Raw genomic sequence first — 23858 nt, 5'->3', positions numbered from 1 at the left:
CTTTTATATGTGACAGGCAGTGGAAACACAAAAATCATGAGACAGTGCTGACATCTAATAATGTCTGGCTTTAGCAGGGGAAAATAATGTCAACAATTATTTACAGTTCGGTGTGATTGCAACAATGTATTATAATGTAGGTAGGTATAAAATATATGAAGTTTCAAAGGCATATAAACTTTATTAGCATATAAAGGAAGGTTTCCTAGAGAGGTAATATTGGAGCTTGGCTCTTTAAGGTGAGTAGAAGCTTGGGAGATATTTGATGAGAGTGAGAATAAGCAGAATGTTCCAGTTAGAAGAAGCAGCATGGGATAATGCAGGGTAAAAGGACATGGAAGTAGTTCCTGGTCTGCAGGAGGGGGAGAGTAGGGAGGGAGGAAAGGAGACTGGTGGTAGGGCAGGAGGAAGAGACTGGAAGAGGCCAAGCTGGTGGGGAGGAAAATTGCTTTGATCATGCTAAAGAGTGTGGTTCTTACTCACCAGGGTTCCCTCTAAAAATACACATTCCTGGGTCCTGTCCTAAAGCTATTAAATTAGAACCCCCAAAGCAGATCTGGGAATCTGTATCTTAAGAAACACTGAAGGTTTGGGAGTTAACTGCTATAAGTCAAAGGGTGCTACTTAATGCTTTAAAACAGAGTACAATAATCATGTTGGTGTCTCAGAAAGATCACTGCAGGACTCATGGAGGATGACTTTAAAAGCAGAGCAGGTGGACACAAACATGTGGAGCACAGTCACAGCACTTCGCCACTTATTTGCCACATGCAGAGTGCTAAGCCCTAGCTTTGCTGGAGCTGATCCTGGCCGAATTTAAGGAATTTGTGGAGAAGACTTGATCGAAACCGCCCTCATTGTCTCTTGCCTCTGATTAAGTCAGGCTGAAAAGATGATCTGGGCATGAAGATGCTCGAGAGGGGGCTGTTAGAAGACACTGGCCAACAAGGCTTGCCAAATGTCCCTTTGTTGACTCTGTGTATTACTCGATGTTCACTAGTGAGAGCTGTGGATTAGCACTCAACATCTGCTTCACTCTCTTTCTCACGTGATGGCTTTCAAACCTCTCCTCCAACTCAATCCACAGTAAGAAAATCATCGTACGTGCTGTCCAGTGCCCACAAATGCTTGTGTTGCACAAACCAATACTCAACCTTACTGAGTTGATGCCCTCCATGATTTCTATTCTGTTCTATTTCATTTCTTCCAGGGCTTTTATGATTAATGAACGATGGGTCCTTAGCCCCCACGCGAAGGCAACTGTTGTAACGTGATTTCCCATATAACAGAGGCTGGAAGGCAAAAGACATTTTACTGCTTACTGTGGCTAGAATTCCAGATATTTCTAGGCTCTACAAACCAAATGCTTTCATAGTGCTCTTGTTACTTCTGCTGGGCAAGCACGTGACGGAAGTGGTTTGTCCTTCTTGCACTGCCAGCAGAGGTTTTGTCGTGAGCATAGGCATCTTTCACAGGTACCAAGAAGAAAGACGAGGGGGCCTGTTTTTGCTGGTGACATTTGTATCAGGCACAGAATGGTTCTTGGATCTGTAGCATTTATGACTTTGTAAGCATAATCAGAAAAGTTTCTGACTGCAGTGGCTTCAAGACCAAGGCCTGAAGAGTCCTGATCTTAGAGTGGTGGCTGTTACTATGGGGTGCTTGGGGAGAGGAGAGGAAGGTTACCAAAAACTCCCCCCAAAGACTTTCTGTCTGCCCTTCCAATGATTCTATGTGCCTTAAAACAAAACAAAACAAAACAAAACAAAACAAAACAAAACAAAACAAAAACAACCAAGCAAAACAACCTGCGGTAAATCTCTACCTGTCTCAATTATCTAGAGGAGATTCTATTCTCTGCCAGGGACTTTGGACACTGAGTAATCAGTCTACTAAAGTACGAATGAAATACTAAGACATGGGTGCTCAGGACTTTCCTAAGGTTTCACCCATCAAAAATGATCTGAGTCCAGTCACAAAATGAAAGAGAAACAGCTGTATCTAACATCATGAGTCCATCTTAGACACACAAGGTTGAACAAAAGTAGCAAAACATACAAGTGTGTGGTTCTGTTTATGTAAAGTTGAGAACATAGGCAAATGGGGCCATATTGCTCATAGATCCATCTATACTTAGGGGCTAGATCAATAAAGAAAAGATGTCCACCATAAAAGTGGGGAGAGTGGGCATGTGATTGGTAAGGGTCATGGAGAGACGTCTCGGATGCTGGCTATGTTCTATTTTTGACCCAAATGGTGATTTCACAGGTGTTTGGTTTGTGTACTTTCCTGTATGTGCGCTGCATCTTATCTTCTCTCACTCACACAAAGGATGAACATCTGAATAAACAAAAATTTTAATAGGGATTTACACACCTTCAGGGTTAAAAAATAATTGATGATCATCCAGGCCATCTACTCATTTGATGCTTGAATCTCCCTAAGACCTCTTCTGTCCTCTGCTTGACCTCTTCTGAAGAGCTAGACTTGGGTAGATGGTACTCATGAGAGCAGTAACACAACCAGGCAAGTAACAGGCGAGCCCCCTAGCTTTGTTGTCATGTAATTGTGATTGTCCACCCTCTTCCTTCAATTCCCAACTGCCAGGTCACTGCAGAGCATATTGAAAGACCTTGGAATGCTCAGCAAATCTCACAGTGAACCTTTGCACCCTCAGGACATAACTTACTTCTCCCGGATCCTTAGGTATCGGAACTTCTTTTATTCAGCAGGGGATACCCATTTTTATTAGGATTTGTTATCCATTTGTTATCCATCCAACAAATATCCATTGTTATTTGGTATTGCTGACAAGAGGCAAGTAAGACAGCAATTACCAATACAATTAAAGAGAAAGGGATACAAAACCTATGCGTTACCTTGAAGTATGTATTGCTTTCTTTTTCAAATGAGCTACTGAGTTTGGGAAGGGGTTTTGGGAGAGCAGAAATGAAGGATGAGACAGAAAGAATACTCCACTCTGAATATAGTCTCATTTTCTATTTTCGGACTCTACAGGATGACCTGGTGAATTGAGTAGGTAAGAGACAAGTGGCCTGGATCTAAATGATCGTCCAGTGGAGGGAAAGATACAACAGAAAGGTTTTTACTGCTCTGGTCTTCAGAGAGAGATACAATTTATTTTGGGGCGGGGGGGGGGGGGGGAACCAATGTTGTCAGGATTAAAGGTTAATGCCCTAAATCTTTTCAAGCAAAAGGTGTTATGTCGGCTTTAAATAATACATTCTTTTTACAAGTTCAATTTTTTGTTTTTAAGGAAACATAGCCTTTGCAAGAGAATTTTTCCAAAAATTTTTCACCTTTTCCTCCTGCCTCACAATAATTTAAAGATTTTTCTGCTGATTAGAGATTCCTTAATAAACGGGCATGATACATAAGGATAATATGTCTTTTGTTTGTCCATCAAATATCTGCTAAATGAGTAACAGTGTACAAATGAAAAAAATATTATGAAAGAATAAATAACCATTTGGAACTAGGTAGTTCTTTTTGATATATACAAAGGTTACACATTTTCATGAGAATGACTTCTGACTTCTGAATTACAGGTAATGATTCTGTTATAACAAAAGACAAAACTAAGTAAGTAAAGCTGCCTCTCTCCTCTATGCAGGCAAAGGAAAGTTGAAAAATGAAACAATTATCTGGATAATTCAGACAAAAAATCAACTATTGAGGGAAAGGAGGCCCTTTTTTCCTGGCCCAAATTAATTTGAGCCATCCAATAACATGACCCGCTAGAGTGGAATTTGGCATTAAAGAGGCTTGTCTTGGCTCCTGTCCAGCAGGGTTTAGTTACTGAATTCCTTAAAGGACATTGTTCAAACATGGTCTCCCATGTAACTGGGTTCCAAAGCATGAGCTGCAAGAACCTTGACATCACCAGGCGACTCCAGGGTATTACTCCCTTGGATCGAATTATCCAGAAAATCACTCTCATTCCAGTTCACCTTTCTGCCTTGGACAAAAGTTAAGTGTATTGCCCCAAATCTGCTACATAATAATTACAGGCGAAAGCTTTGCCTGCGAAGTCTGTTCATAAATATGATCTCAGTTCCTAGACTGCATAGATAGAAACCAATGGGCAAAGGGTGACGGCTATTTGGTAACCCCTCTCTCACTACCTTGATCTTCCACATTTCCATTCCTCTGAATGCACATTTGATTAGTGAAATAATTGCATCGATTTCATGAAGGGTAGAAATCACGGCACTTGAACTGCCTACTATTCTAACGTGTCTTGCACGACTCTTAATTTGTTCCCTGAACCCTCGCTTACCAACTGGAGAAAACACAGGGCGGTCTTGCTGAGAGTAACCAAGTTGCAGAAATAGCAACTGTGGCCTTTTGCTTGCTTTCCTAGGGTTTGCACAGCTTTGCTGGCCACGTCTGAGCAAGGTTTTTTTGTAAAATGACCTGGGGTTAGGCATTCTGCCCATGTGCACACCTGGCAGATCGAATCCTCCTATCCTTGGGAACTCGGATCCATGCTGAGTTCCCATTTTCTCTGACTGCAAAACAGACAGGGACCAGCTGGTGAGTGCTGACACGACTCACACTACTGGCGAGAACACTACTTCAGTGTTCTGCGTTTGCTCATTATTTATCAATGGGGAGATATTTCTCCGGAGAAAAGCATGTCCTTTGTCTTCCGACGGAAAGTCCGTTCTTCCAATGGGAGATGACCTAGAGAGGAAAAACTGATAATTCATTTCCCATGTGGAAGTTTTCATTTTAAAGGTTTGAGTTCAAATAAAAGAAGTGAATTGTGGGCCTAGAAAGATCAGATACCTAACTTTTTGCCAAAGCGATGTGATTTCTAATAGCTGATCATGCCATCTCTCATCAAGCAGGCTGCTTTTATCACCAAGCACATATTATTGTTGTAAGTACCATTAACTAAGCAAATGTAACTTCACACCGGAAATAGTTACTCACATCGTCAGCCTCAAGGCAGCAAATAATTCAGCGCTGTGCTTGAAGTGTTCATGTAGACAAAGCACTTTCCTACATGACCCCATGGGCCTCTCCTGAGCCTGGGGAATGTGGGGGATAGAAAAGTGGGGAATCAGGCACTTAGCTAATAAAGCGGTGAGAAGGATCTTTTAATGCAGGCTCTTTCCTTTTCGATCTTCCGCAGACTTTCCATTCTTAGGTGGGATAACATTTTAAACGTGTAAAAAAAAAAAAAAAAAAAAGGATTTTTTTTTTATCCTTTACCTGAAATTAAAAACTCTCAAGATCTTATTCTTTCCTCCTCTTCTTTTTCTTCTTTCCCTCCCCTACTCTGTCTCCTTTTCTTCTTTTCTTTTCTTGTTCTTCTTGGTCTTGCTAGATCGAATATCAGGGTCCCTTTGCTCTTTGAATTATTCATGCTACTCTGATTAACATTGTATTCATATTCATCCAAAGAAGCTTATTGCGCTTAAGTTTTCCAACCATGAAACTAATGGAGCATAATGGAAATGTAACGGATAGTTAGCTATTGTCCTGAAAATAGGTCTCATTACAATTGTAAGTAAGAGATATTAAAAATAACCGTAAAGCGGGAGGCATATTTATGCTCTTCTGAAGAAGAATAGACTTATTTATAGGTGGGGAGACATTCCGTAAGATAAGCGGAAATTAATCACATTGCTGAAGTTTTCAAAGAGGTTAGAGTCCAAATTAAATATAGAAGGGCAAACCAGTTTCTTCCTCTTGCGTGTTTTAATGAAGACTAGAGAGGCTGGAGAAATATTTATATTCTTTTATTCATATTTTCAGGATTGCCTCATGTCTCGATTCTTTTTCAAATCACTCATTTAAGTGAGGGTACTTCAAAGCGAGTATGGGTATTGTCAACTCCTCGTATCTTAAAAAAAAAAAAAGAAAAAGAAAAAAAAGGGGAGATTTAATGGGGCTGGAAATTTAAAAACAACAGATGTACTCAAAGCGTGATTACTGCCATGAGTAAGACATAACGGGGGAGTTTCACCACTTTCCGTAGCTTCGGTTGACGGCTGATTGTATCGTAGAGAAACTGGAGCCCCAGAGTAGCGCTAAGACCATCTCTAGGAAACTGCTGATTTCCCTTGGAGTGCAACAGATAAGGAGCTGTTTCTCTCTAAACATAGCTATCTAACTGCTTTGTGGTTAACAAGAGACCCTGCAAAGAATGATGGGTAATGCATTTAAGGATGAATATCAAAATGTGCTCTGTGGTGAGAGAAGACATTGTGCTCCCAAATGCCAGCTGTGTCACGCTGATGGAGTTCAAGGGTACAGGGGGACTTCGAGTCCTCCACCAATGGACGACGTGGAGAAGTGAGCCGGACTCCAGAATCCAAGGTCAGAAAGAGACTCCCAACAGCACAAGTGTGCTGAAGTCAGATCTCTTCCCTTCTGGCCCCAGATTTTTTTTTTTTTTCTCTCCGCAGAGCTACATAGCTCAGTCATGACGCCTTGAGCGAGAAAACAACGTCTTCAGACAGTGGCTGAGATAAGAAAAACGGGGCGAAGCTGAGTCCCAGGCACAATGGTGTGCATGTTGATATCACTGAATTATGAACTATTTCCTTTTAATCCAGTTTCAAAAGATGACTTCCTCCATATGCAATTAATTCCCCATATAACTAGAAGGAACTGCATATTTTAGAACAGTTGTGTCATCAGGATGAATGTTTAAACAATCTCTGTGGTCTCTTTCCCACAAACTGATTTAACATGTATATAAAGAGGCTTTTGGAATGAGCACTTTACATTTGCTTCTCAAACTTCAGCGTCTGTTTTCAGTAAATATTGAAGATGAAACTTCCCTCATTCATGCCTGGAGGACTGGCCAATTGCAACCGAGGAATGCAGTTCTTGGGCTCTCATGAATAAAATTCTTCAGTTGTGAACCTAGTCTTTCTCAGGCCATGTCAACAGGGCCACAACAGAACGGATGTAGGATAAACCATTCATGGCAGTTGACCGAGCTAGTCACAGATTAATATTCTAATTAATACCCAAAACAGTGAGAGTCACACAGACCTGGGTTTAAATCCTGACTCTGGCACTTACATATCGGATGACCACATACCCTTGTTTGCCCGTGGTGGCCCCAGTTCACTCTTACTGCTCTGAGGTAAATGAATGGCCCCCCTTTCAAAAGTGCCCCAGCTTGAGCCAGAATGTCTATGGTCACCCTACTAAAAGCGATACCCAGCTTAGGTCTCTATGCCCTCACTTTCTACGGGTGCACCCGTATGTGTTGGGGATCTATCCTAGAGACATATCGCATAGGCCAAAATCATCAACACTGATGATGCAAATAACTCACCGTTAATTCAAATGCAACCGTATGCGTAACAACATAATTCACCGAATTTTGAAGGTGTGGGTTTTCTCCCCGCATACTGGTTTTCTCTTCTTTTCCCATTTCAAGTAGGAACCAGTTCCTTCCTTCAGGGAGTTGTGCAGGATGAAAGGCAGAAGCCCCAGAAATCTGTGGCTTTTCCTGTTTTTTCTTTGCTTTCTCTTTTTGTAAATACCTACAGCCATTGAGGAAATGAGTGCCCCAGACTCTAAGGAAGAGGGACAAAGCATGGGGGGGTGGGGAGGGGAGGGAGTCAGAGAGAAGCTCTTCTACAGAATGGGGTGGCAGAGGATTGCAAACACCACAGAGAAGGTGAGCGGAGGGGGTGGTAACTAAAGCCACGGGCAGGACCGCCGAGGAATTTGCAGGACACAGTGGAAAATGAAACCATGGGTCCCTTGTTCCAGTCTGAAGATGGCAACAGCAGAGCATTAAAACAAATCCGGGGTTCTTCTGAGCACCAGGTGGTGTGAAACTACACGGGTCCCGTGGCCATGCAGCTGCAGAGGAGGTGACTTCTTGGTGTGCCGAGAGGGAGGCATCCTCCACAAAGCCCCCTAACCCCCAATGGCGCCACCAAAATCCAGGGTACCACGGCGGGCCTCATGGTGCAGATGTCAGCGGTGCCTTGACAGATAGGACATCCCTTCCTCAATCGTCCTCATTTCCCGAGTAAACCTTCTGGTGTGACTTTGGGTAGGAGAGGGCGCCCTAACAAGGACGAGATGGATGCTCTTGCCACTTTAGAGGAAGGATGGAGGCTGAGAGTCAGAAAACAAAGTTGATTTAAAGAAATAAAGAAATTGATATGTTTTGCACACTTCAGTTTGTGGACTAAAATTTATTCCACATATGCTTTTATAAATATTTAAGCATATAAAACCAAATGTTTAATATAAGATCCACATTGTAAATATTCCTTTGAGAGTCTTTTTCTGCATGGACTGGAATGGCTGAGCTTCTTAAAATATAAGTTCATGAGGTGGAGGCAAAGATGCCCGCTTTCTTGGTAAACCTCCATGAAATACCCACAGGCTTTCTTCGCTGCTGCAAGGACTTTGATCTGCATTTAAAATTCAGATTGTTTGTCTCAGACATTTTCCTTATCCGTTTCATGTGCAAAAAGCTCTGGGAGTCACTGAATGGTAGGTTCTGTGGGATGAGAAGTTCCATGGTTTTGGTTAACTGTGTATGTGAACACCTTACGTATGACGGTAAATGCTTTTTGGTTTTTGTTGTTTTAAAGAAAAGGCGATTCTTTGTATGATATTTGAGCAAGTTAGTTAACGTGCTACAGTATTTTTGTCTATGAAACGAGGATCATACCTGCTTCTTGGGGCGTTGTCAGAGCTCACTGGACATGACTCTGCCATGTTGGCCACACAGTGGTAACACAATTTCTAGCTCATATTTAGCTCATGGTTTCTGGGTTGTTACCTCGAACGTACCTGCTCACGCTCTCTGTCTCTCTGTCTCTCTGTCTCTCTCTCTCTCTCTCTCTCTCTCTCTCTCTCTCTTTTTCTTAGTTGTAAACAACAGAATCCCCAGCCACCATAGAGTTCTGGGAATTTTTTGGTTTTAACACCAAGATAATTGATTTGTCCCCAAAAGGACAAATTAGCACCAATTTCCTCAGATACCCAGGGATGACAGAACAGATTATTTCATGCTCCTGCCAGCCACTCCAGGCCTTGGGCAGAGAGTGAATCATTGAGGATTAGAATAAAAAAAAAAAAAAAAAAAAAAAAACACAGAGATTGTAGTCTTTAATGACTTTAGAGACTTCTGGGGATGCCCAAGGAACTCCCTCATGCATGGGGTCCCAGACGCCTCCTCCCCATTCTGCCAGAGGAAACTCCAGAGGAAACTCAACTCTGTTTTATATATTGTCCATCTAAGTAAGATTTTGTTTAATGGAATGGCACAGCTAAAAAACGAAATAAAAACATTTGAATATCACTGATCTGGTCCAACCCCCACCTCTTAGAGTTGATGAAATTGAGAACTAGAAAATTACGTGTTTAATCAAGATCACACAGCTAGTTAGTAGCAGAGGTAGGAGTAAATGGAGGTCAGCTCCAGCCCTGTGCAGTTTTCCTTCTAGCAGACTGCCTCTTGCAGAAAGATGAAGCTAAAATCACAGATGTTTCGGGGTCAGGATTTACACCTTACAAATCAGCTGTACAAAAACAGTAGCTTATTTGTTTTCTATAACTGATTTAATCTTGCTCTGAAGCTCTCGTTCCTACAGATGGCAGGAATAAACTTGCTAAGGAACAGTCTCTTCCAGGGTGAATAAAAGGGGAGGGGGGCTGAATTTGCTCTTGTCCATGGTGAAATTCCCTATCAGAGCCGATTCTCCACCTTCTAAGGACCTTCCCTCCTCCCTTCTTCCCAAGATGGTGACTGGATAATGGGGGGATTGATCCTCAGGGAACAGGAGGAGGCAGGTCTTTCTCAGATTGTCTTTCTCCGCCGGCTCCTGCTGTTCTACAGCTGAGTTGTGACTCCTCTCCATCTTTGAGCACCAGCCTCTGCCCTCCCTTCATGTGCTTTGTAAGTGTCTGCAGCTGGTGTAATTTGTGGTCTACTCTCAGCGAGGGCCATCTATGGTGACAGCTCCCAGGGAGCAAGGCCATCTCTCCCTGGGAAAATTCTAACCATGGTACCAGTGCCATGGGAAGGCCGTCATCAGAACAGAACTGACCCCCGTTGAGGAAAGCTCCTCTTTATCAGGCACCTAAAAAACTGGAAATTCATTACATTTCACATACATCCTTCCCTTAACTCTTCCTTGAAGTAAAAAATCAAAAGCAGTCATGTAATTATTTTAAAAGGTAGATCTTCTTGTTAAAGGCAAGTGAGTAAAAACATTTATGCCCTTCCTCTTCCTAAAAATCCAATGAAAACAATAAAAGGAACAAAAATAGGAGGGAAAAATGTCTCCAACATGAATGAAACAAGGAACCAGCTACAATCCCAAACCACAGACTATATTGTTTGGGGTTTTGCCAAATATTGTGGGCATGGATGGAGATGAGGGAGGCACTTAATGCTGACAAATGCCTCCTTGGATCTCAAATAGGATCTATATTTCTCTAAAATTGAGTGGGACGGCCCTGAAAACTCAAGCCACTGATCCTTTGTTTGGAGAGGGGAGATTGAAGTACGTGAATGAGACATGGGAGAAATGGGGACTTTCCTTAAGAGATACCGAGTTTGGGATGTTACAGATTTTTCACTTCTTTGCGCCTTTCTGAGTTTTCTGAAACTTGTTATATGAGTGCTTTTCGCCAAAAGGATAGCCATTCTAGTAAGCAAAAGCCAAACACAAACCAAAACAAACAGAAAACCCCAAAGCAACTAGTTTTATCAGTTGTGGGTAAAAGGATTAAAGGATAATTAACAGCTACATCAGAATTCTTCTTGGGGAGAGACAGTCTCTATTATAATACCTTCATGGGTAATTGAGTATAAAAGACAAATCAGATCCAGAGTCTGGAAGAAGACGGAAGGCTAGAGTGAAAACCAAATTGTTCTGCATTCAAATCTGGGCACAACTAGTAGGGCTTGGTGGAGATTATGACACCTGAGAGGCAAGCAGGAAAAGAAGAGGGAAGGGACCCAAGAAACAGTGGGCGTGGTGCCAGGGGTTGTGGTGCTGTTAGAATCTCTGTTAGTAGAAGTGGCCAAGAGTCTTCCTAACCTTGAGAATGGGGAGGTCTTTAAGTTATTGTCCTTACCGTGACACAAAGACCTCCTTCAACCTTCTGCTACACCCACAAGGGTCTTGGCTTTGTTTCCTCTGTTATTTATCTATCTATCATCTATCTACCTACCTATCTAATCTATCTCATGAGGTGGGGTAGAAATAAAGGGAACCAAAAAGATGAGATAGCACTTGTGGATAGGAAATGATGGTAGAATTATAAGCTCTAAATCAGGGCTGATTTGGAAAAGCCACAAGCTCCTCCCACTCCACAACCCCACCCACCCACAGTCTATTCCAAACTGCTTCTACATACCTGCAAAGGGGTTTGAGCTATTTTCATTGGTACCATACTATAAGCTTTGGGTTGAGAAGAAGGGTGGGACCATTTGGATAGAGATCAAGTGAGAAGTCATTATAAGGACATCCTATCTACACACTCACCTTAATCCTTTCTAGACCACTTCTCCTCTCCTCTCTCAGTTCATTCACCACATGTAAAAATAAGGAAAAAAAAAAATCCAACAGATGAGAAAGAGGGTAATACAATGATTCTTACTGGTATCTGGAGACTGTTCAAGATCTCAGTCCTTGCTAAGATATCTGACTACTATTTTGAGTCCAGAACATATTCCTTCTCATTATAGTCTTTCTTCCTCTGAAGAATCTTCTATTTAAATAGTAAGGACTTCTAGTAACACTAATTTTTCAAACTATTATCTATTGAAAGCCCAAAGTTCCAAGACAAATTGTCTCTCAACACACCCATTAAAAAATAGTGGAGAAAAAAAACAGGACAACCAAAGATTTGTAAAATTTCCAGTTTAAAAAATAGAAGAATGGGAGACCTCGGCAGTCATTAAGCAATAAGGAAATAATCAGTCCTGTTGAATAAGAATAGCGATGACTTCCAGCTCAGGTATTTACTTGGTTGGTGATTCTAGAAGCTGCCCTCTGGGATGAACTCCCTGCTAATTATCCCATGTTAATTCATGCTTGGTGAGTAATAAAGAACATAGCTTTCTTGGAAAATACACACCTTCCATACACTTCTTCATGCTGGTGCAGAACTAGTGGCCTAGGATTAGTTTTAAGGATAAAACCACAGGCGGTTGGCAGCCAGGCTTGAGGTGTCTTTGACAATGGGTTTCCTAAAAATCTTAGTTGCCCTCTCTTCCACTTCCTGTCAACTGCATGTGCATACAGACACAGCCAGAGATCCTGTGTGGACTGTGTTTAAATAGGAAGATTCCCTCTCTTTACATGTGACATTAGTGATCTGTCTCTTCCTACTCCTTCTTCGATGCCTGCTTCTTTGAGACAATTTGAAATCATAACTTTTCATGGTGAGACACCCCTGAACCTGAAATTTTCCAATGGGTCTGAACAAGGTTTTTTTCTGAGAACTTTTCTTTTTTTAATTTTTATTTTAGAGAGACAGAGAAAGAGTGCGAGTGGGGGAAGGGCAGAAGGAGAGAGAGAGAGAGAGAGAGAGAGAGAGAGAGAGAGAGAGAGAATCCTAAGCAGTCTCCATACTCCACATGGAGCCCAACTCATGATGCCACAACCCCAGGATCACAACCTGAGTCAAAAATCAAGAGACACTCAACTGACTGAGCCATCCAGGTGCCCCTCTTACAGAGAACTCTTAATTGATGAGATAAAGTCACACAGCATTTCCAGCTGAGGCTACTAGCTTGATGTCATTGTTTCTAAGTGCTTTTGGGGGGGATAAAGAAGTGGTTGTCTTTGTCAGCCTTTCAAAGCTCCAGATCTTGGGGATTTTCTCCACCTTATGTTGTGGCCACAGTCAGAGGGCACCTCCTTTAGGAAAGCAGTAATGGCTAACCCTAGCACTTGGTGCATGACAAAAGATACCTCACCTCTACCCAACTGTGGCTCCCATCCCCAAACCCAATTCCACGTTTTTAGATTTACCCTACTTTCACTGACCAAATGTGTTTATTAGTTTTTCTTTTCTTTTGCCTGCCTGCCTGCTTTCTTTCTTTCTCTTTCTTTCTCTCTCTTTCTTTCTCTTTCTTTCTCTTTCTTTACTTCTTTCTCTCTCTTTCTTTCTTTCTTTTAATTGCAAACTATAAAATCCATGCTGCTTTAAGCAAAATTCATTAAAAGTTATTTATTAAGATGCATCGGGAGATCTGAAGAAGAAGAAGCTCAAGGCTAAACCCCGAGGAATGCAGCTCAGAACCTCATACTGAAGGGATATTGCTGCCACCACCACCTTCACCTGCAAAATGAAGGCACCGTGCTCAGAATCCAATCTGTTTCCTCATGTTGCTGACTTCCGGGTCAGAGTTTCATGTGGGTGTTTGATTGGTGGATCTTAGGGCACATGCCTGCTCTTTGGCTACAAGGGATGCTGGGAAGTTCTTACCTGGGAAAGTAAGACTGGTGTAAGAAACTAGGAAAATGTAGAGCAGGGGTATGACAGAATGGCAGGTATCTGTTAACGGAAAATTTCTTGTTGAAGTTTATTTACTTATTTTAAGAGAGAGAGAGAGAGAGAGAGCACGCGCGCGCACAAGTGTGGGAGGGGCAGAGAGTGAGCGGAAGAGAGAAACCCAAGCGGGCTCCTGTGCTGTTGGCATAGAGCCTGACTCAGGGCTTGGGGCTCAAACTCACGAACCATGAGATCATGACCTGAGCAGAGATCAAGAGTCAGACGCTTAACCAACTGACTGAGGCATCCAGGCACGCTGAGAATTTTTGTTTTTTTTTTCATGAACAATTTTTTCACAAGACCCCCAGAAAGATTCAGGCTTCAGAGCCACTACGTACCGCAGAGAGTGAAGATGAAGCATGAGGCTAAAACACAGTTTGGTTGAAGGTCTATAGAAGGTAGATCTCTGGGTTCCCTCATCCACCTCTGTGCAGCCAGGCATTTATATTTCCACCCTTCCGGTCCTCTTCTCTCTCTTCTTAGAAGACTAGACATTTGTTCTCTGCTGAAGTCCCATGCTCAGGGATGCCAGGCTGAGAGGAGGACCAGGCCAAGGTGCTAAACTGAAAACAAGGAGATGAAGTTACATCTTGCTTGGTAAATGTGGAAATGATCTATTTTCGAACCCTGAAGTGATACTTTCGGCTATCTCCAGCTATATTCCTGATGCAGGCATATTAGGAAACTCCGCTCTAATTCCAGGCATCTTTGCTGTGGGCTGGGGGAAGGGGGATGGAGTGGGTTGTATTGATCATTTGCTTCTTCTCTCACAACACACAGGGATGGAGTTCTCATTCTCTTCTTCCAGGAATCTGTCCTCTGCCTGTCCTGCTATTCCATTCCACGCCACCCGGTGAGGCTCCCAAGAGTGTTCTGCACAAGCCTGTTTCCAGTTTAAGACGCAAGCAAAATGGTGTCCGGGTTATATTTAGTTTTGTTTCCACCACAGGTAACCTAGACATCCTATAAAGACAGCCAAATTATCAAGCACAATAGCTAATAGCTGAAATAAGCACACTTCTCTTCCTAACTAAAGTTCAGAATTTTATGGGAGAGAAAAGATGGCTTTCCCAGGTTCCAAGTGTCCAGGATCCTGACGCCGCATGCCATCTGCTGGTCTTAATCTGTATAGCTCCGGAGTAACTCCAGAAAGGGAACAAAGGGAGCCCTCACCTCCTTCAGAGGCGGAGACTCCAACAGGCCTTCTGCTACAAGTTTTAGACATGAACACGTCCAGACCACCACCTTAAGAGGAATGAGGAAAATGAGGGCTATCCTATTTGGGCACGTATCTCAAAATTGTCATCATCCGCTTAAGGTTCATTACCACAATGACATTCCTACTTATTTTCCCAGGTGTTGTAAAGTTTTGGGATGGGAATAAAATATCACTTCTAGAAACATAAGTTAGAGCACCCTGTATTTTACACCAACCCTCCTCTTTGAAACACAGGGCGTCTTTTAAGGAATTGTGTCTCAGAGTCTATCCCAGCCTAATGTTGTAAGACTGCATCCTACCGAACGATCTTCCTTGGGTTTCAATCTTTGTTTCCTGCTGTGGCTTTTTCAGTGGCTGCCAGATAGCAGAGACATGCAACCCACACCTTCTTAAATAGAAAATATCACTAAATAATCTTAAATAATGGAGGCCAATTCTACTCTTTTCCCTGTTCCTTGTATTAAATTGCCTTTCTGAGAACAAACAGGGTTGATGGGGGGGTGGGAGGGAGGGATAAGCATGGGTGTTGTATGGAAACCAATTTGACAGTAAATTTCATATTTAAAAAAATAATAAAAATAAATTGCCTTTGATCAAAATTAAATTATTTGAGCAAAGCAGTGCTGGCCCAGTCTCAATGGGGTACCTAGAAAGACATGGTAAGGCAGCAACAGGTTTACTTTCAAAGTTTACTGCCAACCTTTTAGAAACCCAAACACAAACAAACAAAAGTTTCTTTCACGGGGCACACATTTCTATTTGATCCAATAATCCATCAAAATGAGTGACAGAAAAATCACAGATATTCCTGCATATGAAAAAATATACTTAAGTCTGACCATTGTTTGCAAAATTGTAGCACCAAAATACACTATCAACGCTGAAAAGAAAAGAAAAGAAAAGAAAATGGTAAAAACAGTGTTTTCATAGAGTCTATGGCCAACCTACATGCAAAAACTTAGAATTCCAGAAACTAAGCCATTAGCCCAGAAGTGGAGAAAATTCCTGAGTCTTGTTCAATCAAGTCACTTTGATAACACGCACTCACTAGCTTGTATAAAACTAAAATATCCAATAGATTCTTTCCCTTACATCTTGTACAGTGGATACAATGAGCCATTAATCGGTAAAGTAATTGGCTTGGCATCTGCCCTGGCTGTTCCCTGCAAGAACATGCAGGTCTAGAAAACACCACAAGAAGGCTTGGTAGTTGGGGAAGAGGCGCAGTGGAGGGCAGGCCGTGGCACATGGATGTTTTCCAATCCTGCACAGACCACTGATAGAGCCTTCAATAGGCCATCCTTATTCCACACTCAATGTATGGCGACCATAATGGCCAAAATGCAGATTCTGAATTCTTGGGTCAGTTTTGCTGTTTTGGTCTCCAGGTACAGAGAGACAATAGCAGGTGGGAATAAAGAGGTATTGAGGTCTAGGTTGGATATCCTGAAAGCTGAGTTCCAGACCCAGTATTGCCAGAAGTTAGCGGAGAGCCTTTCAGAAGCTGATTTACTTTTTCCAAGTTGCAATTTTCTCATCTTCCAACTCCTACTCGTACCCCTTTCTCACTTTCCCCTGCCCGCCCCCTGCACCTTTCCAGGCTGGGGAGAGGATGGGGAGCAGCAGAAAGTTCCGTGAGCTCCCTTCTCAAGGTGCTAGAGTAGTGGGCCCAAGTCCAATGGAGTAATTTTTAAAAACACATGACTGGCCCGTCCCCCTCCCTGAATTTGGGCCAACCCATTACTTGTCCCTTCCTTTCTCAGTTTTCCTTCTCCCTCCCTTGGGTTCTTTCCTGTCCTTCTGTGTCTATATCCACAACCTCCTTTCCTGGTACCCAACAAATGCTCCCAATTCTGTTTCACTTTGTTGGCCTAAGATGCAATATTCCCATGGCTGTATGTTATGCCTTTTTAAAAATGTTGTGTGGATGGGTAGTTGAACTTACAGCAGAAAGTAGGGAAAATATAGAAAGGCCCATAATAATGACAATGATAATGATGATGATGATAGCCATGGTTTTATTGAGCACTTGCTCTTTGCCAGGCAATGTGGAAAGCATTTCACATGTATTCATTCATTTAATTCTCCACTAGATAAGTGCTGCTATTATCTGCATTTTGCAGGTAAGGAAACTGAGGCACCGAGATGTTAAATGACATAAAAGAGAAAGTTAAAAGTTACCCACAAAATCATGCTGAGAATAACAATAACCACCCTGAAATCCTTATTTCTGCATGAATGGAAGGCCCCTTGCCTCATGCATACATTTATTCTCTAAAAGCAATTTTGAAGCAATTCTGTGCTGCCCTGGGGCCAGCTGTGGATTTAAGGACCTTTCCTGATAACACATTTGAGGCATGACCTTTTTTCATTAAATGCAGAGGGGACTTCTGGCCAGTGGAAGGAAGACGTAGACTGAAATTCACCGCCATCCTACATCCTACATCCTTACTCCCATCTTGTCGTTCCAAAGACAAAAATCCAAAGAAGAACACAAGATCTTGCCAATAGCCAGCCTTGGAAATGAAGGTATTATAAATAGCAATCAAAAAGTGCCTACTACGTCTGCCCTGAGAGCAGTTACTTCAGTAACTGATATGTGTCCCAGGAGAACAAGTGTTGTCTTACTCCCATTAGTGATGGCAGAAACTATAACACACACACACACACACACACACACACACATACCCACACACACTATGCGTGTCTGAGAACAGGGAAGTGCTCATGATGGAGGAGAATGAGAACCACTGAACAGAATGTGTGTGTGTGGTACGATGGCAAACATTGTTTACAAAAGGGGGGGCGGGGGGACCCATATGCATTGCAAAAATACTGGAATTAAAAAAAAATAGAAAAATGAGTGATTCTGCCTGAGGAAAAGTTATAGGGGATTTTTCTTTTATCTTTTTTTTGTTTTTTTTTTTCTTTTCTCTTCTCTTTTCTTTTAGATCCCCAAATTTCTACAAAGAACGCATATTATTTTTAAGCTCAAAATGGAGGTCAATGAGGTCATCTTAAAAAAAAAAGGCTCTACAAGTCGATTAACAGTTGAGTCAGTAGATTATATTCAAGCAAAATTCAGAGTTCTTATTTTGTAAAAGGGAAGAAAACTAATATTTAGTAGCTAAGCATTTTCTCTTACATTACCTTAGGCAAGCTTTGTAAGGCTTTGTTTTTTTGAAGGTTTGTTTGTTTTTTAAATTTTTTTCATGTTTATTTATTTTTGAGAGAGAGAAACAGAGACAGAGCATGAGAGGGGGAAGGGCAGAGAGAGAGGAAGACACAGAATCTGAAGCAGGCTCCAGGCTCTGAGCTGTCATCACAGAGTCCGATGTGGGGCTCAAATGAACTCACGACCGTGTGAGGTCGTGTGAGATCATGACCTGAGCCGAAGTTGGACGTTTAACTGACTGAGCCACCCAGGCGCCCCTGGCTTTGTAAGGCTTTGTAAAATCAGTATTCTGTAGCTGTGGGGACATTAAGTAATGTGCCCAAGGTCACTCCCTGAGAAGGGGCAGAATGTCCAATTCCTACTGACTCCCAAACTCAGATTCTGTTCTCCAGACCAATGGTGTTCCACTATTTTATCTTCTAACACAAGTATGGTAACTATTTTCCTCTATGGTTCTTGGAAGCAGCAATGGAGAGAGAGTAAGGATGGGGAGTGAGGCAGGCGGTACCTCTCAGAACTAGCTGAAGACTCCCACGTGATCTGGATTTGCTCTGACTCTATCCTCTGTCCCCCCAAAGATGTGGAAGTCTCAGGGGACCCATTGAGTCACCAACATGATTTCCAGGACAAGTGAGAAGGACCATCAGCAAAACATGTCTCCAGAGACATCCTTTGGCTTAAGAATCTCTGTGCCTTTGGCTAAAATGCGCTCGGCTGGTGTAAAACTGAATTATGCAATAGATTTCTTTCTCTGAGCATAAAGATGCCTTAAACCCTATCACTCTTAGCAACAAATAAGTTTGCCAACTTCTCTCCCAAGTGGACAAGAGGGTGACTATGAACTCCAAGGAAGACACATACATGGAAGGCAAGAAGGGCACCGAAAAGCCACGAGATCTACATGCCCTTCTTCACAGCCCTGCCAATGGCTGGCCTTGATTATAATATTTAGGTTTCTGTGTTTATATCTTGTCAAAGGAAAGCAGAATATCACATTCTATCAAGTCACTTGAAAAGAACCACTGATTTACAACTCCGAGGCACTAACAGAGTGTTTGATTTAAAGAAGTGTATCTATGTAACTGAAATAAACATACCACACTCCAGAAAGTCTGTAGAGAGCTTCTCTGGGAGTAAATGGCAAAGAAGAACCACGACTTGTTTATATTCCTTCCCTTGCCTACGGGTTATCAGGGCCTTTTTCATCACCTTGGAGGGAAAACAAATGATCAAAAGATGGGTGACCCCTGTCCCTTCCATATCTCCTTCCTGGTATGTCAAAAGGCTTTCCAGCAAGGCAGGGCAAGCTAATTATTTTCTTCTAATCAATCAGCTATTTTAATGATGTGTGACACTCCTGATCTATCAGTGCCATTAAGATAATGTCTGCTCTGTTGGGTGGCAGCGAGTTTACACACAGTTGACTAGCCAGCCTGGACCCTCTACAAATCCAAACTCATATTCATCTGGGTATGTATTCCAGGGTCTCAAGAGGGAAAATCAGACCCGGATTCCCCTGTCTAGGTGGAAATGACTTGAGGAATTATTGAAATGTAAATCTGCTTCCAAAAGCCTACCACAGAATCTGAAATTTCCACTTATTCCTTTGAGGATTTTTAAAAAATTGTTACATGCATGTATGCACGTACATCGGTACGTAAGTATGTATGTATGTACTTATGTATGTATTTTTGGGTCTTCGAGAGAAGTCACTGTTAAAAAAAAAAAAATCCCCGAACGTACTGAGGTGTTACCATTTCTTTCCAAAGTACCTCAGAAATCTTTGTCAGAACAGCCGCCTTTCAGAATGCAAAGACACAAAAAGAAAGATCCGGAATACAGTCTTGGTGTCCCAGCTCTACTACTCCGGGGAAGGCGGATATCAGTGGGAGAGCAGGAGGATCCTTGGGGAAGGAGTGGGAGACACAGTGTTAAGAGAAGGTGGGAAATTCTGACAGGAACAGGGACCTAAGTTAACACGAACACAAACTCAGTTCTGCTCACCAGGTTGCTAGAAGTCTGCCCTTCAGATCGTCCATATACTAAGCAGAGAGTGAGTCCTCATTCTCACGGGCCTGAGTTCACAAGCACAGGCCAAGCAGAAGTCTACTGGTGGCCACCGGGGAGAGAAAGAGTGGAGAGAGTGAGCGTGGCTGTGCCACAGGCCTCGGCCTTCCTGACAGCCTCACCCCAGGGCAGGCCGCTCCTCCTCCTCCTCACTTTCTCTTTGGCTTCGGCACTCTAGCAGTCTCAGGAAATCAGATGGGGAACTCGCTGGTCTCCGTCTCGCCAGCTGACAGTGGCCCCGACCAGATGTTTCGCCGGAAGTTTTCACACCCCTCTCCCATTAGGCGGTAATGGCACTGGGGCTGCAGGGGGAGGGGGGGGGGTGCTGGGCTGCTGGGCCACAGCTGGCAAGCAGCTTTTGTTCTGGATGACTTCAGCTTGAAAATCTGCCTTGAGAATGTTCTCCTCTCAAAGGAAGGGAAAACCCTATCAAGGCATGGACACAGGCTGCTTTCACCTCTGAATGGGGCCGGTGCGGGGGAAGGGTGCCATCCTCCCTGTTCATAGGCAGCTCTTTGTTCGACGGTGGGGGGTGGGGGGAAGGATTTGGGACACCACCATCAACCCTGCCGCTTGGCAGAATTCACCAGGAGTGGCCAGCTTGCCCTGCATCCTGTCTCTCTCTGTGGTGTGTGTAAAACTCTGTGGGCTCCTTGTAAAGGTATGTATACTCAATGTCTCCTGTCCTCAGAGAGCTCCCCATTACAGCATAGGGGTACAGAAATATGAACACAGAATTACAACAAGGTGTCAAAAATGCTAATAGGGATCTATGTGTGTGGTGTGGAGACACAAAAGAGAGATAAGAGAAAGCCTCACAGAAGAAGAAAGAGTGGTATGGGTCTTAAGGCAGAATGAGTAGGAGTTTGGAAATCGGGTGAGGGGAACAGGCAGTCCAGACAGAAGGAGCTATGTGTGCAAAGACACGGAGGAAGGGGGAAACTGTGGCCTATACAACTGCCTGTACTTTCTGTGAGAATGAAGGGGAAAGAAGTTCAAAATTTATTTACTGCTTTCCTCAGGAGGCCTGGAAATGCCTAGCGGGAGGCCCAGGACTCCCACCTGGAGAACCTGTGGCTGCCAGGGCCTGAACAGATCTTACCTCCTCCCTCAGGCAGCCCTCCAGCCCAGGCCCCTTCCTCTTCACAGACCTAGCGAAAGAAGCATATCGGTTCTAAGACACTACGACTGCCACTGCTTGGGCTGGAGCGTTTGGCTACGTTCCCGGCCTCTCGCCCCCTTCACTCCCAACTCCCTGATAAACCACAGACAGCCAGCCCGGGTTTTTTGCAGGGTTGGGGAGCGGTGGAATTGATTCCCCCACAGTCAGGGAGAGTTGGGGGCTACCATGTCCCCTTCGCAGACTGCACGAACCCCCATCTTGGGTTAGGGGGGCTCCGTCAGCAAATGACTAGGAAACAAATGGAAAAAGATACTCACCTTTATGAGAGCTCAAAGAAATGGTAATTTCACTGCAGAACGTCCTCAGAGCCAAAGGTGGCTGGGTTGGTGGAGACCCTGGGAGACTGAAGCGGTGTGTCTGGAGAGCAGTTCCAGAATCTGTAGCTTGAAAAATGCTCATTTGCTTTTGCTCAGTAATTTCCCTTCTGGGAATGGGTCCTAAGGTAACCAGCAGACATGGCGGAAGAAAAGATTTGTGTACAAAGCTGTATCTCATAGCCTGTTACAACTGGGGAAATGGAAACAGTCTAACAATAGGGCAGTGGTTATGGAATTCAGCGTCCCCTGTAGGAAGATTACGAGGCTTTAAAAAAAGATGCTTGAAAAAAAAAAAAGCCTTAATGATGTGGGAAAATATGCATAACGTTATATCATGCCCAATTGTCTTAATGGTAGAAACAACTCCACCGAGGAAAATTGCAAAGAAAGAAATTTAAAAGCAATGTGCCAAAGTGACACCTTGATTGGCTATAAATCTGGCACGTTGGGCTTTTTGTTTTGTTTTTGTTATTTTCTTCTCTCTTTTCTTGCTTCTCTGTGACTTTCTGAATTTTCTACGTTTTTCTTTCACAGAAAGAAAAAATAATAATAAACCAAAAAAAAATCTATTGGAAAAAAAAATTTATTTACTGCTTTGGCAAATATTTCCTGGACACCGTCTTATGTTTCAAGCAAGTATGGTGGGGAAACACAAATGAATGTGAACTTCCTGGAGCTTATGGGTGGACAAAAGAAAATAAATAAGTACATAAATTATAAATCAGGGCAGCTGCTTTGAAGGAAGTACAGTAGTCCCCCCTTATCCACAGTTGCATTTTCTGTGCTTTCGGTTACCCGAGGTCAACTGTGATCTAGAAGCAGACGACCCTCCTTCTGACAGACTGGCATGTCAATAGCAGCCTAATGCTATGTCACAACGCCTACACCATTCACCTCACTTTGTCTCATCACGTAGGCATTTAATCATCTCACATCATCCCAAGAAGAAGCATGTGGGGTGCCTGGGTGGCTCAGTCGGTTGGGCGGCCGACTTCAGCTCAGGTCATGATCTCGCGGTCCGTGAGTTCGAGCCCCGCGTCGGGCTCTGTGCTGACAGCTCAGAGCCTGGAGCCTGTTTTGGATTCTGTGTCTCCCTCTCTCTGACCCTCCCCTGTTCATGCTCTGTCTCTCCCTGTCTCAAAAATAAATAAACATTAAAAAAAAAAAAAAAAAAAGCATGAGTACAGAACATTAAGGTATTTTGAAAGAAACCACATTCACATAACTTTTAGTACAGTGTATTATTATAATTGTTTTATTATTAATGTTAGTCTCTTACTGTGCCTAATTTATAAATTAACTTTTATCATAGGTATGTACATATAGGAAAAAATAGTCTGTATAAAGTTCAGTCCTATCCACAGTTTTAGGCATCCAGTGGAGAGCTTGGGAACATATCCCCTACGGATTAGGGGCGACTACTGTAATCAGAGTTTATAATAGAGAAAAAGAAAGCAAGGGAGGGTTTGCCTTAGACAGGATGCTAGGGAGGCCTCTTGGAGGTGAGGGGGGGATAATCAGCCAGAGAAGAGCCTTCCCAGCTGCAGAAACAGCCCATGCAAAGGTCCTGAGACAGAAAGAGGTTTGGAAAATTTGGGAATCAGAAAAAGTCACTACGGATGGTGGGTAGGGAGAGAAGAAAAAGGTAGGAGATACCTTTGATGAGTTCTTAAAGGGCTAGATCATGCAGGGTTTTGTAGATCAAAGCAAAGGGTTTGGAGTCTTTTTAAAGCACAAGGAGAAGATACAGCATTGTTCTAAACAGAAGAGAGACATAATGTGAATTTAGCTGAGAAAAAACTGCTGACTTTTGTGTGACGAATATATTGAAAGAAGTCAAGAAGAAGAAGAAGAAGAAGAAGAAGAAGAAGAAGAAGAAGAAGAAAAATTCCCCCTAGCCCGCTAAGAGCTTATGGTGACTCAGCCAACAGTGGTAGCAATAGATATGGGAGAGGTGCATGGATTTGTGGTATTAGTTTGTCATTTTGGTTCTGTTTCCTGTCTCACAGTACTTTCTCTCTTTTGGGTGTCATAATTTAAGCTCCTCCAAGAACACTACACCATTTACCTTTATCCTTTCACTGTAACAAGTACGTGATAAGTGTCCTTGGTCTAGAAAAGAAGGAGGATCCACAGAGAGCTGAGGTGGAGACCCCAGCCCAATGACCCCTCATCACAAGAGACTCTTGGAGCTTCCCCGGCCTTCTTTGCCCATCCATCTCCCTGTCCAGCCCTGTCTAGCGTGCCCACCTCAGGCTGAAATTAGAGAACTGTTCCTGGAGAAGAGTAGCTGTAAGCCAATCTCCCGCCTCCCAGACACAAAGTACTCATTAAAAGCCATTCCTCCCATAGTCTTTCTTGCTTCCT

The 23858-nt window shown here is 43.0% G+C and overlaps 1 long non-coding RNA gene across 4 annotated transcripts; it reads right to left on the bottom strand.

Moving 5' to 3' along the window:
• Window positions 1–3151: 3151 nt before the first annotated feature.
• LOC132694109 (uncharacterized) lies at window positions 3152–21693 on the bottom strand. Of its 4 annotated transcripts, none has more exons than XR_009617172.3 (6): window positions 21432–21693; window positions 20145–20293; window positions 19929–20033; window positions 13869–14093; window positions 11514–13464; window positions 3152–8512 (listed from the first exon to the last, which is right to left on the bottom strand). It is a non-coding gene; the product is annotated as an uncharacterized LOC132694109 (long non-coding RNA). The 4 variants fall into 4 exon arrangements; XR_009617173.3 differs by having other exon boundaries at window positions 19929–20030; XR_009617170.3 differs by lacking the exons at window positions 20145–20293; window positions 21432–21693 and having other exon boundaries at window positions 19929–20135.
• Window positions 21694–23858: the final 2165 nt, after the last annotated feature.

The sequence above is a fragment of the Panthera onca genome, chromosome B4 (assembly GCF_046562875.1).
Source record: "Panthera onca isolate mPanOnc1 chromosome B4, mPanOnc1 haplotype 2, whole genome shotgun sequence".
NCBI lineage: Eukaryota > Metazoa > Chordata > Mammalia > Carnivora > Felidae > Panthera > Panthera onca.
Note: the sequence above shows the minus strand (reverse complement) of the source record. Positions and strands in the feature narration are given on the sequence as shown.